Here is an 18,741-nt window from a genome sequence, read left to right on the forward strand (position 1 = left end):
GCCGGCTGTTTCCATAGTTGAGAGGGCTGCAGATGATTATTGAAGGAGATAGAGGGCGTCAGCTAGGGGTTGCTGCCAATGGTTGTTGAAGTTGCTGTAATGATTGACGCCAATGAGGAAGGTGTGATGAAGGCTGGAACTTGAAGATGAAGCTGTTGCTGAAGCTTGAAGCTGGAGAAGGCTGCTGGGCTTCAAGGTTGAAGAGAGAGAGAGAGTGAATGTGAGAGAAGAGAGGAGAAGGGCTGAGAGAGATTAAAGGGAAAGAGGTCTTCTTCTTTTTTCAACCATATGATGCTATCTCCTCTTTCTTTGTTGAACTTAGGGAAGATAGAAAATAAACTTAGGGCTTTTTGAGAGAATGAAAGAGAGAGAGGCTCTTTACATGAATGGGCTGGAGAATAGGGAAGGAAAGAAAGGGAAGGGAAGGAGGAAAGAAAGGGAAGAAGGAAAAAGGAAAGAAAAGGAAGAAGGGAAAAGGAAAGAAAAGAGGAAGGAAGAATAGGGAAAGAAGAAGAAGGAGGGGGGCTGGAAGAGTCTACGTGAATGGGAAAGGAGAAGGAAGAAAAGAAGAAGAAAAAGAAAAGGAAAGAAAGAAGAAGAAGAAAGGGAAGAAGAAGAAAAGGAAAAGGAAAGAAAAGAAGAAGAAGAAGAAGAAAATGGGGAAGGGAAAAGGAAAGAAAGAGGAAAGGAGAGGGGGCTGGTCGACCCCCTTGTGGGTCCTACCTACTCTCATAAAATAAAATAAAAAATTAATAAAAAAAATGAAAGAAATAAAAAAGAAAAGAAGATAAATTCTTTTTTATTATTATTAAGATGAGAATGAAGGAGCCATCTCAGAGTGGGCTCTCTTTCCAAATTTGAAATTCATTTTGATAATCATAGGGGTAGAATAGTCTTTTTTAGAAAAATTTTGGACGAAACGAGCTATTTTTGGCAGTTTTTGAAACAAGCTCAGAATTTAAAATTCAATACCCCGTTGCGAAACAAATCCAGTGTAGAATTTGAAAATTTGAGTTTAAAAGAAATCCAGATTATTTTTCTCGAGAAAATATTTCCAAATTTAGACTCCCGGGGGTAAAAATGATAATTTTGAAAACTTAGGGTTTGAAATTGATTTCTGAAAACTTTTAATACTCAATCTGGATTGAAATTTATAAAACTGGAGTTCTGGACTTTGAAAATGGAATGAAATGTAATAAAATGTTATGAAATGTTGAGGAATGATATGAAATGATGAGAAATGACATGAAATGTCACGTGAAATGCTAACCTTGAATGAAGAAATTTGGATATTACACCCCGATTGACAGTTTTACCAGTTCAAAAAGTGTTAAAATTGATAAAATTTGCAAAATGATTCAAGAAATGGTTTTCAGGTCCTACCGAGCTAGAGTGACACTGAAAATTAGGGTTTGAGCTGAATTGAACTGAAATGAGATGGATTGAGATGGGTTTTAGAGTTTCAAAACTCAAATGAACTGACCAGACACTGACTCAACTGACCATTCCGACTAAGTTTTCAAGAAAAGCTGTCATTTTTAGAGAAATGGTACGGAATGGTCACTAGAGTGAAGTGAATTACGAATTTGAGCTGGGTTTGAGCTAGAACAAAGGTCACTAATACTGACATGAACCAAGATAAAAGCTCGAACACTAGCTCAATTGACTGAACTCAGCTCAATTCTAGCTGAAACGGGCTAAAATGAACTCCTAGACACTTGAAAATGGTTTTGAACTGAAACTGGAGTACTTGAACTTCTGGTGAGCTCAAGCTAGACTCAGGAGAATAGGATTGACTGGGAATGACTGACTCAGAGACAATTGGCTTGGATTTAAGTGAGAAATGAGCTCATTTCTGAAGAAATGATCCTATTTTGGCAAGAATGGTCAGAAATAAAAATGGACTTCTCACTGTGAGCTCAAGTGAGCTTGAAATGACTGATATTCTAACTGTTTTGAACTGACCAATGAGCTTGGTTGACTCTGGCTGACTGGGGTCTGGGATGACCTAGGGGTAAAATGATAATTTTCTTAATGAAAGTGGGTAAAATGGTAATTTTCTGACACAGACTCAGGGTTTGACTCCTACACTGACCTAACAAAGTTGGCACTGCACGAGGAGGGTTGTCTGAGCATGGATGAGAAAAATTTGGGGTGTTTACAAGGTGTTTCATCACGATCTGTACAACCATCCCACCAAAAACCATCAAATAATCGAACCAAATCCATTTGAATACCCTATTGTGATTTTCCTTTACGAGCTTTGTCTAAGTGAACGATACGTACCATCGCGATTTACATAATGACTGATTCATAAAAGGTGGAAAAGAAAAATAATAAACAAATCGAGATGATGTTTAGACTTAGTAAAGTATAAATCGACTTAGAACCACAAGTCTTTAAGTTTCATAGTATAACAATATTTGTCCTATCGTGATTTGCTTTCACGAGCTTTATCTATGTGAACGATATGCCCTATCATGATTTACATAATTCTGATTCATAAATGAATGACACGTTGCACAAGTTTAGGAGGGTGTCGCTTCACTTTGCTTTATCAGTAAGTAACTGACGAACCGACATTTCCTTTTTAAACGACGTGTTCAATTTTGTCATTGTAAACGATATGTCCTATAGCCATTTACTTTTACAAACTCTGTCTATGTGAATGATATGTCCTATAGCGATTTACACAATGATTGATTCATAAAGGTGGAAAAGAAAAATAATAAACAAATCGACACGATGTTTAGACTTAGTTAAGTATTAATCGATGTAACTTCAATGATACAAATCGAGGTAACTTCATAAATAATGATGACAACAATTGCAAGTTTTTTTGCAGCACATATTGATAATTTCAGTTGTTAGTTTTCTTTTCTATGTAAGTGATTTGCACAATGATTGAGGCAAAATAACATGATTATGGTCGTTATATTCTACGCAAGCGATTTGTAAGACTGTGTATACAAATTGTGTAAATCTCTCTGAGTTGAAATAAAATTTCAATTTTACTAAACACACCAATAAGTTGGACTGTTATTTGTAGCAAAGGCAAATTGTTGTCTCCGACATAGACATCATTTTGTAAATCGCTATAGGACACTATTTTGTAAAATAATTCAAATACAGTATATGTACAAGGATTTGTCTTATTGTGATTTACACAATGACTGATAAAAGACAAAAAAGATAAAAAAGAACTAATCGACACGATGTTTATTGGTGCACTATAAATCTAGGAAACTTGATAAATATTAATATTCTTTAAGTTTCATAGAATAACAATATTTGTCCTATCGTAATTTGCTTTTACGAGCTTTGTCTATGTGAACAAATCGTTGTTAACTTCATAAATATAAATCGAAGTCCTGATAATTATTTTTGGATTCTATAATTCTTTGTTGTAATTCTATAATTCTTTTTTGTAATGTGACGTTCTATAAGTGTATAAATCTATTTTAATAAGTGTAGCACATAAATGCCACTGAACAAATCGTTGTAATGATCGGCCTTCGTAAATAAAAAACAAACAAGAGTTTAGCATTGTGTACTATGAAAATTATGATTTGGTTTTACGAGCTATCTTCTTATCGCAATTTACATAATGATTGATAAATGGCTGAAACAATTTGCATAAACATTGATAAAGACTGAAATGATTTATACGTATAAGGACTACATGCTAACATGATTTCCTTGATACCCATGGCTTACAACCAGTACTATAAGAGATCACAATTTGTGTTGTATAGAAGGTGTTCTATTATGATCTGTACAACCATCCCACCTACTGGTGATGATATCACAATCTATCACGATCACAAACAAAGACATATCACTGTCGCAGTTACTTCATAAATACAATTGGGTGTCCTGATAATTACCTACTGGTGATGATATTTGTTTTCTTTGATGATGATGGTCATGTATTTTATCTAAGCCAAACCATTGTGGTCATGTAAAAAAAGATTAAGTTTTTTATAAATGATTACGGTTGTAAATCACATCGATTGTTTTTCTTTTCGGCCATTTATGAATCAATTATTGTATAAATCATTTCATGGCCAAACCATTGGTCATGATGTGTTGTAACTAGATACTCATATTTTTGTTAAATGAATGTGGTTGTAAATAACATTGACTTGTATTTATTGTGATGAGACAACAATTTGTTCATGCACTTTTACCGCGATTTGTACTCATGCACAGTGTAATTTTCATCCAGTTGTGGCCGACATAGACGTTATTGTGTAAATCACGATAGGACACTACATGATATAACGATTTATATATCAAATAAATCACCATAGAGGCGATTTACTAATGGTGTAAAAATTAAGCTACAATGATTTAACAATGATCATACACAGGTAGTAAATGTAACAACTTTTTATTTTTAAGACAGTTTATTTATAGAACATTTTTTTGTGCAATGATTCAACTACAGTATATATATAACAATTTGTATATGTGAAGGCTAGATGAGACAATGATTTATACATGTAAATGATACATATTACAACGATTTATACATATAAAGGATATATTATTAAACAGAACAATACAAGATACTACATTAAGTTTCACAAGAAATGCAAACATCCTCCCAACATTGATTACATACTAAAAGACATGTAAAACTGAAACTATCGTTCCAGAAAAATTGGTCGGGAGGATTGAAGGTTACAACATTATAGTGCACATCTGTAGGGTATTGCTACATGTTGGAAATTATACAAGTTATATATTGATAAGTTGCACGTAATGCAATTTATATGGAAAGCAATATAATGTATTACATATCTGTTCATGCGAAGGGCTTTGTTGCTTTTGTTTAGAGTTTGGTTGTTTCTTAGACCTTTTCTTGCCAACTAATTCTAGTGCACTCTTTGTCCTTCGACGACTACGATTAGAGGCAAGTTTTTTTTTTATACATTTCGCTAGGTGAATTTTTCCATCATAATCTACAACGTTGACTCCTGACTTGTTGAAGATGATGTTTACGCTTCAACACAACTTCTCATACAGGTCAAGGGAAGCATGATTTTTACCTCTATTGTTCGCTCTTATTTTCTTGGACTGGTTTTCATGAGCTGCAATAGACTGATGGTGAATTAACTGCACATTTTTAAGTAACTCCCTTGATATTTTTCTCATGCATACATAGGCTTCTTCACTTTTCGATGACAAATCTGCAACATGCATAAGTGACCTATATAGTTGTTGGTAACGAAAGGCTATGTGGCACTTCTCATCAACACCAGATTGACTGACATTATCTATATCCAGCAGTTCAATCTTTGTTTGTCTCGTCCATCTTCGCATTAAATATGACTCAGGTATTTCTTGTATCTTCTCTTGATTAAATGTCTTTAATGCATGACGACATAAAATACCTTTGAATTCATACATTTTGCACGTATATTCAACTATTTCATTGTCAACATTATGCGTAGCATATGCTTCTTGCCTTTTCGGATGCTCTTCGCCCTCCCATATAATATGGTATTTGTGCATATTCTCAGTTTGCATACATCCTTCTATGTTCCAATTCATGACCTGTATAACCTCCTTCTTAATCCATTCAAATACAATTAGTGTATACAGATCTGCAGGTCACATCAATATTTTCATGCCCAAAGTTACAGGGCGTGTATTGAAGCATTTCATATCTTGTTCAAGCTCATTCTGTCAAAGACTGTCTACAAATAATTCATATTGTTCTATGAAGCGAAACATTGTTAAACATGAATACATGGTTTTCTTCAGTGTGACATACATAAATTTAGTTTTTGTGTGCTTATCATACCCGCACAAAAGTATTGTCTTCCATATGCCAATGTCCACTTCTCTTTTTATGCATATAAATTTTATAACCACACACAGTCTTCAAGGTCGTACATCTGAATCATTTCCTTCTAATCAGACATAAAAGTGACCTCGTCTACACTCTCAAGTACACACCTTGTAAACTTTTTATCAAACCCTATCTTCTGATTAAATATGTGTTCTATGTTCTTTATTGCATTTTGAAAGATATGCCACAAACATAGGCGATGATGTGCATATGGCCATACATGAGATACTGCAACCGCAATTGCGTAATCATCATCTGTAAGTACAGCTTCAGGTTGCTTTCCATTCATTGCCTGTGTAAATACTCTGAACAATCACTCAAAGTTTTCTTTGGTCTGGTCATACAAAAAAATGTTGCCTAATATACAACTCTGTGAGTGATGGTTCACTCTGACAAACTGTACAAATGGACATTATTTAGTATTAATCTTCACTGTCATATAAAAAACAAGCACATCATTGAGGCATTCATAATCTACTCTTGACTTTGAATCTGCCCAAAACATATTCACAGCATATCCATCTTCATCCAGTTGCATTGCAGTAAAGAAACTAGGGTCAATGCATGATTTCTTCTGTAAGTAATCAACCAAAGAATATATTTCTCCATTCTTTATATTATATGTCCTCTTCCTTCTCAAGTAGTTTCTTAAATCCATAGGTGTGAATGACATATTCTCGTGACCACCATCTATGTGCGTACATAAATTATATGTCTTCCTTTGTGCAATGACGGTGCTATCAGATATTTCAGCAATTACAACATGCACTTCAGTTACTTTACAATGTGACCTTAACATAGGAGTCATAAATGAAGTTGTTAAATCATGGTTATGATCACTGATTGAAATACGAACTACATATTTTCTATTCAAAAATCTTCTTAACACCATTCTCGCTAGACATCCACATCTTGAATCTGGCTTGCTCCTTGTTGGATTTCTACTTGACTTCTTTCAGCCTTCCTTAGAACAAACATATGTATTTTTTACCATGACACCCTGTGTATTTTTTGACCAAGAATACCTTCTAACACTGAAGCCAAGTTTTAAGGCATAATCATTGTAAAATTTATATGCAGCTTCCTCATTATTAAACTACATTCCTTCTATGGGAACAAAGTCGAGTGTACTATCATGTACATTCTCAGTACCTGCACCTTTATCAAGTGTATTGTCATGATCGTCTACCTCATTATCGAATTGAATTTCTTCTGCTGAAACATTCAAGTCAAGAGTGAATCCAATACATGCACCCTTCTTATTATGTGCATCATTAGTGCATATGTTCACTTCTTCAGGTGTATCATTAGTATAGATGTTCACTTCTCCATATCTTTTCAATGATTGAGATATATCATCTTCACTGCAACCAGATGATAAGCTCACCACTGTCATAAGCAAGATATCAATTTGTGTTAGCCAGCACATACGTTTACTATGATTTATTCAAGATGCGTATAACAACGGATACCGATAAGGTTAAGCAAGTCAAAGAAATGCTTGAATGAATCACAGTATAAAAGCAACAACGATTTGTTATTTGCTTATACTATGCATCGAGTTGTTATTTATCATGCCAATAAAAGAAACGATTTGTCGTATATGTGTATTGACGATAGCGATTCACGTGACAGTGACTTAATTATATCTACGATGTTGTGAAGTGATTTCAATAGAAATCGTTAAATGAGCAACAATTTGAATACGAAAATTGTCACCTCAAGCGCGCAATAATATATTTCTGCACACACACGTTTTAAAATTCTTTCTATAAATATCTTACAAATCGATACTAGAAAATACATAATATCTTACAAATCAATATACATATCGCTTAATATATTACAAATCGATACAACAATTCAGCATAATAGCTTACAAATTGACACTATAAAACACATAATATCTTACAAATTGATATACATATCGCAAAATATATTACAAATTGATACAAAAATTTAGCATAATAGCTTACAAATCGATATTAACAAACAAAACAATATCTCACAAATCGGTAGTATGTTACTACAACCGCGATTTGTGATACATTGCATATACTGAGTGAGTGGACGACACCGAATGGGGTAGAGGCCCTTTCTCACATCTGTAAACAAGCATTTTTGTTAACAGGTCCCAGTGTATTACAAATATCTTTAATTTTCCAACCATCAAAAAGATAAGATCTACCTGTAATAACAAAATAATGCCTTAATGATACTCACGATGACATACGTTCTTCAACAATAGCATGATGATATGAAAAGGTATTCATGATGCCTTAATGACACTTGTTGGAATGTTTGTGCGTCATTGTTTTTTTTCATACTGCCTAACGAAAATGAAGAAGAGAAGACTGTAAAAAGAGATGGCCGACAAATGCCCCTATGATGCCCACCAATGATTGAACCAATCGATCGATTTATAGTTATCTCCACGAGGTAGGAACAAACTCGAGAATGTTTTGTAACACAAGGCAAGAACGAGAAGGCGGCAATGTGTTGTAACACAAGCTAAAAACCAAGGCGAGAACCTGGACTCGAGACGATGGCAAAGGGTGCTTCGACGACAGCAGACGACGGTAAAGAGTGCATCGTCAAAGGGAGCTCCTGTTACAACTGATGGTGCAAACAGAACGTTTGGACTTTGAAGAGTTAACATCATCCTCGACTTTCTGGATGGAGGACAATTTTATCCTTTTCTCAAATCGTTGTTTCCCTTTTTTGGATGCCAAACTTTTTTGTCATTTTCTTAAACCATCGTTTCATGGCAAGAATGGCGAGAAAGGGTACTTAAGTCTTTGCAACCATATCAGACTCTGATGCTAAGTGATGCCGACACACATAGGGATACAAGCTCCACGTGCTTATATATGTTGTGCTCATTCGGACCCCAAACACGCACTATAGCAAACAGTGCATCTTCAGGGGAGAACACACAACACCCTCCCATCATTATCGCCCCCCTCTTTTGCTCTCAAACTGATCTAATTGGGCCAGTGTGGAGCCTCTTCAATCCCAATAAAATAAGCAAGCAAGAGGGCCCAAGGGTCATCTCAAGTGACCCTTTTTTGCTTGTTGAGAAGGTGATGTGAAGGACCTTCCCGGTATTCAGTTCACGCCTCCAACGCCTGCACTCCCTCTCTATTTTCGGTTGGGGCCTGCAACATCCTGTACATAGGCTGGACTGGTTCCAGTTAATCTGTTGCTCTTGGAGCCCAACCCAGGACCCGATCCAGTTGACTAGGGTCCGTAACTCAACTTCTTCTCTGTTGTGTGCTCTAGAACCACCTAGATTGGTCCAGTAGATTGTGGACCTCCATACTCTTGCGACAGATCTGATTTTGGTGGGTATTACACTAGACAAACCAAGTATCGTGCCTTTTATGGATTTTTTGGTCGATTTGGGCCCAATTTTGGAGAGGGGCAATAATAAAAATAAGATGGTTACGAACTGCAGGCTATCTCTATGGGAGATGCCCGACGAAACTGCATTGAATGAGGCATTGAGGCTCCTAAAAATCGGTCTAGGAAGGCAAGCAACAAGCCAGCTGGTTGGTGAATTGAGACTTCAAAATCAACGACTTTCTTCGTTGAAGTCACAAGCTAACATGGAGTTCTAAGGGAGCTTGGTATATGGGAGACCTTTATTGATGAAGCTCGTTATGTAGAATTTGCAAGGATTGGGTACTAAGCTCAAAAAGCTATTCCTCGCTAACTTTATCAAGCAAGGAAACTATGATGTAGTTGCCATCTGGGAAACTAATCTCGATATCCGGCACGCATGAAAATTTGGCCAAGATGATTATAATTACATGAGTTCATTGGTTGAAAATTTTTAGATTCTTACGGCTGATTTGGAGATATTTTTTAGAGCTAATTGGGTTACAAATTAATGAAACGAAGAGTTAGATAATGGTGTTTAATGATGAGAAGATATGAGACACTAGAAGACTTTGCTTCATGTGTGTTTGAATGTGGCAAAGTGACTTTGCCTCTCAAATATTTGGGCATTCCCTTGCATAGGGGCATTTTTAGAGATTGTTATTGGGCAGGGGTGGAGGACAGAGTGAATGGGAGATTGGATTTATGATCGGCAAAGCTTTTCACTGGTGGGCAGAATCACTCTAGTAAAACATGTCTTGGCCACAATTGCACTACACCTTATGATGGTCTTTGTTATGCCAAAACAGACAGCAAGAAGATTGTAGAAAACCTTTAAATCATTTCTTTGGGCAGGCAAGAAGAGAAAAATGTCTCATAGTATCGTATGTTGGGAGATGATCACTATGCCTTTGGAATGTGAGGGTTTGGGTATTAGAGACATACATCGTTCTAATGTTGCATTTATGGTCAAATGATGGTAGATCATATGCAGAGAGGACAACATGGTAGCAAGGTGCCTTAGGGAGAAATATGGTTTGAAAGGATGGTCATGGCAATAGATATGACTCAAAGTAGAAGAACAATTCAGGTTTTTGCAAGGGGCTCTTCACAGTTCTACTAGTTTTCTTAGAGTTTATCAAAGTGGAATTGGGAGATGGAAGCATGACAAGTTTTTGGTGGGGTATTTGCTGGGGTGAACAACCTTTAAGGCATAGATTCCCAAACTTATTTCGTGTTGTGGCTGGTTCTAACCGAACTGCATGTGGCTACCATGTGGTCGGATGGTGTTTTGATTTTCAAAAAACTCCTTATGTTGAGGCTGCCTGCCAACACCAAACTTTTCTATCTCTCTTTCTTAGCCCGCCATTGATAATGGGATGACATATTAAGTAGGAGGCTCTCATCGAATGATAAGTTCTCAGTGAGGTCTTGTTATCGGGCCCTATGCCCAGCTGCTGTTAGTCCTTTCCCACACAGCACCCTTTGGGGAGGGGGCCTACCTCCACGGGGATCTTTCTTTGCTTGGCTTTTGTGTTTCAAGAAAAAATTAAAACAGACTCATTTTTGGGTTTCATTTAGCGAGCAAATGTCAAGTTGCAAAGGAAAGGTAGCAAATGGACATATTTGTGAGGCGTTGTTGGCTTCTTATTGTCTGGCGATTTGTTTGGCTAGAACGGAATGCCAGAATTTTTAGCGGTAAATGCAAAAGCTTGGGTATGATTCTGGACATGAATCTCTGATAGCTTCATTAGAGATGCAGATTAAAATGGCCAGATTCAGATCTATCTTGGAAAAACATTCCACAGTTTGAAGGTCGATGATTTTCATGTTTGAACTCTATTTTTCCTTGGCTCATTTTCTTTGGCATCAGGGTGACACCTCGTCTCCTGCTCATATGGTATGTCAGTTATTAGCTGCTCTTGGTCAACTCACTATGCAAGGTAACTATAATGCATTATACTCTATAAAGAATAAAATTTCCTTAAAAAGTCATAATTGATGAACATTGAACAGGTTGCAGAGATAATACACATTTTTCACAATGAAGAGTGAGAGAGCCCAAAAACTTGGAGGAAAGACGATGGTACGTCAAAATTCATAGAAACTATGTCTCTGTTGCAAGTAATCATCAACCTCAACTCTAGAACCGGCAGCAGAAAAACCCTTTCCATGTTTGCTACCATCGACCATCTCAACTTCGGCAACGAATACAGCACATACGGGCCGGTGATCGGAAAACCGCGACTCCCCACGGATATACGACAATTGCTCGATGCCATCTCCTCTCCATAGTATGCGGTCGCACCTAGGTTTTCATGATCACTAAGTTAACTGCAAATTAAAAGTCGAAAGCAGCATGTCAAACTATATAAGATATACCAACCATGCTGGCGTTCTCCTTTTCTTCTTGGATTTCACTGTCTCTCCCATATATGCATCAGAGTTGTTTGAGTATTTGTAAGTGGGAGCGAAATAGATCTTGCCCTCTTTCCACGCTTTGAATACTCTTCCTGCTTCTCTCTCAATCTTTAGCTGTAATTCGAACGTGTTCACTCAAAAAAGTGTAAAAGTTATAACAAAACTATATGATAACTAAATAGATTGGGATGAGAAATTGGTGTCTGATTTGTGATTGGTAATCTTATTAATTATAACAATATCTTAAGAATAACACTTTGTAATAGAAATCCAATGAAACCTGATCCTTCTCCAGAAGAGCATCCCAGTCATTTTCCTCCAACAACTTCCTTGTCTCCGAATAGCTCAGAGCAATCCGGTAGTTCAGATCTCCAAGCCATATCACCCGACTGTTTTAAGAAACACAAAAGAGAAATGACATAAATCTCGCCAAAAAGTGGATGATTGCAGGATAAAAAAGTTTCAAGAAACAAGGAGAAAAACTTACTCATGTTCAAGAATTCTCTCAGGAAATCTGCGACCAGGGGATTTGCATACTTTTGGGAACTGAGTGGTTTTCAAGATCTCGATGACATCGACGTTCCTTCGGAGTTCATCACCTTCCTTTTCCCCAGAAGCTAAATGACTGCAAACGAAGCAGAAACTCGTTTGATGCACTGACATGCTCACTGATATGCACCCCTACATGACATTCACCAATTAGTAGATTATCGTGTGTATGTTTTGTTTTCAAGATTGCACATTCTAACCAAAAAACTACTTTTTATGTCTTGTGAAATTCTTGCAAAGCAGATCAAATTTCTGTGAAGATACCCCAATTCCACTTTCATAACTGTTGATCATATGCATATATGGCCCAGTGATGCTAAATAGCTAATGTATCTTGGCTACTGACCATTTATTGCAACCACAGCACATCTCACATCTCACTTGATTGAGGTATGTGTAGGCCCCATTCTCTCATATCCCACGGTTCTCAACTGAGATGTTCGATGGGGATTGAACATAACCAATGACCCGTTATATACAATATGACGGTAACTGCTCTCTAGACGTTTCAAGCTCGAACCACTATAGAGAGTGCCTGTCTTTTACCAGGAGTATGATTGCAGGGCCAATTTCACTCCCCTATGATATCAGTATCATCATACCCCATCTTGGATCTCATTGATGCAAGTTATGTTGATCAATTCTAACCTCATAGATGGACTTAACATGGTTAATTTGAGAGGAATCAGCCCTTGGATTGCATTTTTTGGCCAAAAAAATATGATTTTTTTAGGTCAACAAATTTTCTCATGTTTATAGCCATTGGTTTTTGAATCGTCAGTAAACCCTACGCAGGTTGGATTCTGCCCATATTTATTAAATGAACAATGTAGATCACATCTATGGGATCAGAATTGATCAAAACCAATTGCATCAATGAGATCCCAAGATGGGCTATGACTAGGGATGATATAGGGGATGAGTGGAACCGAGTTCTTACCCGGTAGATCAGGTGCAATCGCATTGCACACTTTAGTGTGCTGCTGCACCTGGTCTGCCTCCATCTTCTGTTGGGCCCACAGCTGACAGGCTGTATCCCAGAGATGGAGCGGCATACTCGAAGTGTGCTATGTGATTGCACCTGATCCGCCCTTCCCCTGGGTAGAGCTCAATGTGGTTTGATCCCGGGTGGGCTCCTTATCATTAAAAAAAAGGTTATATAATCTACCTTTAATATAAAGAAGTTTGCTTAGTTTTTACCTTATTTCCTAGGTATCCCATGATTCCACGACCAACACACGAAAGCCTGAGGTGGCCAATGTGCTGCACGAGTTCGCTTCTCACCCACACGGATAGAAATATTCCCACCATCTGTTTACTGGCGATCAGGCAATAGTTGAGCTGGTTGGGGCCAGGCATGTCGCCATGCTGTTGGGAGCAATCGTCATCCTCATTGTCAGCATAACACAGAGAACAGGAATCCGCCTGCTGGATCAACTCCGCCAGCTCTTTCGTCCTCCTGTCCGAGGACATAGGGGTGGGGCAATTGCACATCTTCAGCTGCGCACTGTCCACCCTGAAGCTCTTGTTCAACACCTTGAGGTTGGGCTTCTGGGAGAAGATGAGCCCACTGGGGGACTTGGAGTCTTTGGAGTTGGGATGCCTGGAGGAGTTGGAACCGTGGGTGGATCTGTTGAAGCTGCCCTCGAAGTTTGGTTCTGGTGTAGCGGTGGAGGAAGCGCTGCTCCATTGGTCGTTGGGGTACTGCTGCTGCACCACGCTCTTGTTGAGTGCCTGGCCGATGAGAGACAGCCATTTGGCTGCGGGCTCGTTGTCTTCGATGACCAGCACGTTGCCTGCATTTAGAGGGACTATTTCCTGAAACCTGGACAAAACACACCACGACTAAACTTTTGTGAACTAATGGAAGAACAGGACTTCTCGTGAGAAACAGGTTGGTCACATTTTAATGGAGGTGGTAAATTTTTACCCTAAGACGTAGATATCGGAGGAGCCTTCCACCTGCAGGAAGTCTTCGAGGTCGAGTCCGTTGTGTGGAGACTTCCCTCCCACGTTCCAAGTCGCCACGAATATCCTGTGAACGAAGACAGAAGGCGTAAGCTGCAATGGTGGTGAAGGACCCACTGCTTGGTTATCCACCAAATGCTGGAATGAGATTGTCCTTTTCCCGAGTAAAGGGGACACGAACCCCCGAAGCCTGAACCAGTACTCGGCCCACTAAATGGTGAGTGCCACACAGCCTTGGGGCTGACCACTGTCATGGGGGTATGGTGGACGCCAGCAACGGAACACAGATACTATGGTTGAGTACTTGCACGGGTACTACTGCTCTCAGCGAACCCAACTAGGGGTGTCAACGGGCTTGGTTTACCGGGACCAGAACCAAACCCTATAGGGTCCGGGTATGGTGATAAATAAGAAGACCCGAGTCCAGACCTGAAGGTCCGATTATAGTTTGTGAAATTTTATAACAGACCCAGACCCAACCCGAGTTTCGATTAAAACCTACAATTTTTCAATGTAAAAATGATAAAAAATACGGTTTTATCGGGTATGGTTTGGGTTTGGTTTTTTTGTAGTGGACCCGATTGGACCCAGGTCCGAACCTGATACTGAAAATCTGGTCCAAGTCTGCTTCCACCTGATTCCAAACTAAACCTGACCCATTGACACCCCTAGTCCCAACCAACACCTGATGATTTTGATGGGAAATGAACAATTTAGTGTTCAATGTTTTTAACGCATGTTCTGAAAATCAGACTCTACAAATGTGATTTCTATAGTTTATGTATTGGAAATCTTGTATTAGATTAGAAAATTTTTTGTGTTTATACAAATTTAACAATGTATTTAAAAATAAATTCATATTGCATCTGAATTTCACAAAAAAAAATCAAATTTCGGTTATTTTAATAGTTCGATGGATAGAATGTTTTTTAGTAAACATGCAATAATGAACACATTTGCGGAAACCAAAACGACAGGGATGGACACCAACTCTCGTTCTCCCCCGGCGGCCAGCGTTCCCTCATCTTCCCATGCGGGTTGTGAGAAGCATGATGTGTCTCACAGCCCGGGAAAATCCCCCCTCAACTCCTCCTACGTCCTGGGTGAATATTGTCGAAGGGTCTTCTGAACCAGTGTCTCTTTTCAAGGCTGCAGTATGAAGCATGGTGAACGCCTACGGTTGAAAATAACCTGTTTTTGGGTTGAAATCTATCAGGCCGTTATAGTCGTTAAGTTCACAACAATTCGCCTGAATAATATGGAAGAACTAACACATGTCCTTCATGGAGGGCCATGGAAAGTGGTCCGGAAGACATTAGTGGCCCACCAGTGGCTACCACTATTAGCTGAATGCTGGACAAGAGACGTTTTTGAGGGGATCGCTCAGTATCTGCATGGCACTTTGCTGGAGAAAGATCATCACACTCGAGACATGGAACGTGCAGCCTTTGCACGTATTTGTGTGTCTGTGCCTCTCAAGTTTTCACCTCAGGCTTCTATTGAAATAGCCATTATAGACCATCGTACTTTAATTCAAGAGATTATTTATGAACAAAAACTTCTCCTTTCCCACACGATGAATGGACTCAAGTGAAGATTCATCGTAGAACAAAACCCTATAATGCTCGTAAGCAAAATGGCCAACATTCTAATCGGTTTGAAGCTTTAGCTGAAGATACATTGATGTCTGATGAGCATGGGTCTGATGCAAGATCCCATAAAAAATCGAGGAAATATTATGACCAACTCAGAGGGACAAAATAACCCAGAGAAACCGACGGAGTCGGGAACATGCAGGGACGTCGTCTGATTCCAATTTCCCGCCGGAAAAATTGTTGGCTGGTTCTTCCAGTCGATCAACTCCAAAGCAAGTACTTGATTACTGCTCTCTACAATTCAAGGGATTGAGCGTGATCTAGGGATAGCAGTGGACCGGGGGACAAAGGGCCCCGCCTCGTTTGGACAGGGGACGAAGGGCATGAAACAGGGATGGAGGCAGGCATGAAGGTTAAAATCTATCCTGGTGCGGGGGATGGGCTTACCTGGTGCGGGGATGGGCTTACACTTTGCCAGAGTGAACGACAGACCGACATAGAGAAAGGAGTGAAAAAGATAGGCAAAGACTACCTTATCCAAGTCCATTTCAGATCATAACGGCCCCCTTTTATCAACAAACAACTCCTCCAGGACCCGTCGACCATTCAAGTTTTTCTCCTCTTGGTCGACGATGCCATGAAGTAATCGCTCAAGCATGAAATACTCTGGTGAGAGGGTAACCTATGTTTCGAGTAGCAACCAAATTGGCTATTGCCCTCCAACATCTGAGTGAATGGAAAAAATCAGTAATAGGGAATCTTAACAAGCACAAAGATGAAATCAGTCTAGCAATATCCCAATTGCAAGCTCAAGTGGATGAGGGCCACCAGTCCACAATTGCAGAGGAATCCTCCTTGCAAGATAAATTTGCTGAAATCCTTCAAATAGCAGAAGCTCATTAGAAACAACTGTCTAGGTGTCGATGGTTACAAGAAGGTGATCACAACACCCGTTTTTTTCACCTTATGGCTACCCATAATCTACAATGGAAGCATATTTTATGGCTCCAAAAGGAGGATGGCTCTAGTGTCACAGGTCAAGAAAATTTATTTCAGGAAGCAACAGATTATTTCTCTCTTCTCTTCACTAGATCACCGTGCAATTCTCAAGACTTCCAAGGATCATCATGGCCATCTATCTCTTCTGATGAAAATGACAGCCATTTGCTGCCGGTGTCAGACGAGGAAATATCCAAAGCAGTCTTTGAGTTGGATAGAGATAGCGCTCCAGGGCCTGACAGATTTTCTGGTAGATTTTTTACGTTCTTCTGGCCAATCATCTTCAAATATGTATGTGTTGTTGTTCAGGACTTCTTCGACTAAAGGTAAAATGCTCTCAAGTATTGATATTACCCATATTATCGTTATTCCAAAGGAAGAAGCTCGTTCCTTTTCTAAATTTTGTCCAATAATCTTGTGTAATTTTCTGTATAAGATTGTTACCAAAATTATGGTCTTTCATATGACATCCATCTGTCAACACATAATCTCTGCAAATCAAAGAGCTTTCTTAAAAGGTCGAAACATTCAGGAGAGCCTCATGCTAGTGCATCAACTCATTGACTCTATAGGCCATAGCAAAACTCCGTCGGTTATGTTTAAAATAGACCTAGCTAAGGCCTACGATAGAGTTGATTGGGACTTTCTACAAAGTACCTTGAAGAGCGTTGGCTTTACAAATCCTTGGATCCAGTGCATTATGCAATGTATCACTACTACTTTCTTTGCGGTGGTTATTAATGGAAAACCAGGCCCAATGTTTAAGAGCAGTAGAGGTATTCGTCGGGGCGATCCCTTGTCCCCATTGCTTTTTCTCTTGGTAATGGAAAGGCCTAAGGCCAGATATTTCAATTGGACTCATTTCTTGTTCGCTGATGCTCTTTTCTTTTTAAGAAACAAAAAGCAATCCCTCAGTAACGTTATTTCAGTGCTCAGAGAATTTGAAGCTTCTTCATGTCTTGTTGTGAATCCAAGCAAATCCCAGTATGTTCCCTTTAATATATCCTCCTCTAGATCACAATTTATATACCAGCTGTGTGGGTGGAATCAAGTGGCACTGCCAATCAAATATTTGTGTCTTCCCTTGTTTACAGGACAACTCAAGAGATCCATGTGTGACTACTCATTGATTGCTAAGTTTCAGAGCAGATTAGAAAGCTAGAATAGTCGGGTTCTTTCCATGGCAGGGAGATTGGTTTTGATCAAATCGGTTCTCGCTTCATTTCCAATTTATTGGATGTCTTGTTTTTCCTTACCTTCTTCTGTTATACAGCAAATGGAAAAAACTGATGAACAACTTTCTCTGTGTTGGTTCTCCTGATCATCATCGATTCCATCTTCTTTCCGGGGAAGTGATTTGCAAACCCAAAATCGAGGGCGGCCTTGGTATAAAAGCTCTATCAGAGCATAATTTTGCTTGTTTGGCCAAGTTGGGAGGGCTAGTTAGAAATTCGGCTCCTACTCCATCGGTCAGGTTAGTGCAATCTAATTATTTGCATAACTCTTCCATTTGGTTCTCTCAACCATGTATCACATGGATGGCACCGTGTAACTCAATGTATCCTTTGACTACAAAAAGATTTATCATGGCGCATTGGGAATGGTCAGCAGACTAAGTTCTAGCTTGATCCAGACTCATACAATTTTTCAACCCAGTTACACTGGCAGATATCTTATCCTCTGGTTTGTCTTCAGTGGTGGATATTCCTCCTGCCATCCAGCAGACCATGGTATTCACCTAGGCTCCCAATTGCTTATTGAGAATAGAGATGAAATTCTCATAGCAAGAACTTCTTCCTTTAATGTTGTCGCTGCTTGTAACAAACACCCGACGCTCCCATTAATGAAATCAGTATGATCTAAGGGCCACCATCCCAGAGCCGCTATAACATTACCCAAGACCTTCTGCAGCGCCTTGGGTTTTCACTAGCCAGCATGTGCATTTTTTGCAGGGAACATATTGAAACC

At 39.0% G+C, this 18,741-nt stretch overlaps 1 pseudogene; it reads right to left on the reverse strand.

Annotated features, from left to right (window-relative positions):
* Positions 1-11,233: 11,233 nt before the first annotated feature.
* The window catches only part of LOC149812079 (type I inositol polyphosphate 5-phosphatase 5-like), a 31,235-nt pseudogene continuing 23,727 nt past the window's right edge, over positions 11,234-18,741 (reverse strand).

This window comes from Nuphar pumila, chromosome 17, assembly GCF_984573655.1.
Source record: "Nuphar pumila chromosome 17, dmNupPumi1.hap1.1, whole genome shotgun sequence".
Classification (NCBI taxonomy): domain Eukaryota; kingdom Viridiplantae; phylum Streptophyta; class Magnoliopsida; order Nymphaeales; family Nymphaeaceae; genus Nuphar; species Nuphar pumila.